Source organism: Nicotiana sylvestris, chromosome 10 (genome assembly GCF_000393655.2).
Source record: "Nicotiana sylvestris chromosome 10, ASM39365v2, whole genome shotgun sequence".
In the NCBI taxonomy this organism is placed as follows: domain Eukaryota; kingdom Viridiplantae; phylum Streptophyta; class Magnoliopsida; order Solanales; family Solanaceae; genus Nicotiana; species Nicotiana sylvestris.
In genome coordinates, this window is record NC_091066.1 from 155,275,813 (window position 1) to 155,277,240 (window position 1,428).

Sequence of the window (1,428 nt, forward strand, 5' to 3'; positions counted from 1 at the left end):
TAAATCCATACTTGTAGCCATTGATCATTTTACTTGCTTTCTAGGTTAGTTTTTATTTTCGCATTTAGACACAAATATTTTCTCAAACCCTTTCTAAGTGTTTGGCTTAGCATCATAAGTGACAATTCTCTTACACGCCTAATTGCCTACATATGTTTTCTATGGGATTCGACCCTGACTCATAGTTGGGTAAATTATATTGCATGTGACCATGTCCATTTATTTTTTAGTAGTGGATTTGGATGTTGTCGTCTATTCATGCATTCGTCAGATATCCCTAGGACTTGTTTGGTGCCTATACCATTTACTGGTATTAGATTTGGGGGTTGTAAGAGGAAAATGGTAGTTGCTTTGTCATCTAAAAATAAGATAGCTTTCATAGATGATAGTCGTCCTAAACCTTCTGATAATGCCTTTGAGCTGAAATTCTAGAATAGGTGTAATAATATGGTGATTTCCTGGTTAACTAGTTCTTTATCTCCTGATATAGCCGAGAGTGTTCAGTATTCTAAAATTGTTGAGTGCATTTGGAAACAACTTGAAAGTAGATATGGCACCGTTAATGGAACTAAAGTGTTCGTGTGATGACTCAATAGGTCATCTTATAATTTAAAACCAAGTTCTGTATTCTGAGGCCTTTAAAACCTCATTTTCATCCCTCCTCACTTTGCGTGCACAATCCGGGCATGTTTCCGGAAAGCTTTTATGTTAAAAGTTGATGAAAATAATAATTTTTTCCTTTAAAAGATGATTTAGTTGACTTCGATCAACGTTATGGGTAAACGGATCCAAAATGGTTTTTGACAGCTCCGGTGGGTCTGTATCAAAATATGGGACCTGGGTGTATGTCTGGAATCAGATTCGAAGGTCCCTAGCCCGAGTTATGAATTTTTGTTAACAATTTTAAGTTTGAAAATTTAATGGGTTTTAAGAGATTGTTAATGTTTGATCTTATTGGTATCGGGTCCGTATTTTGGTTCCGGAGCTCGGTACAGGTTTAATATAATATATATAAGTCATTTCTGTGAAATTTGGTGAGAAACAGAGTTATTTTGATGTGATTCGGATGTCCGGTTGTAAAAATAAGAATTTTGAAGTGTTCTTGGGAAATTTATGTGATTTGGTGCTAAATTCATAGTTCTAGGTGTTATTTTGGTGATTTGATCGCGCGAGCAAGTTTGTATGATATTTTTAGACTTATGTGCATGTTTGGTTTGGAGCCTCGAGGGCTCGGGTGAGTTTCGGATAGGCCGCGGGGTGATTTGAAACTTAGAAAAATTGCTAGTGTTCTTTAGTCTTGTAGATGGCCTCAGACCTCGCAAATGCGAGGTCAAGCTTCGCATTTGCAACCACTATTTGGTTCACATTTGAGAGCTTCTCATCGAAAATGCAAAGAGAAGCTGGGCTAGCCTAAGTTCGCAAATGCGA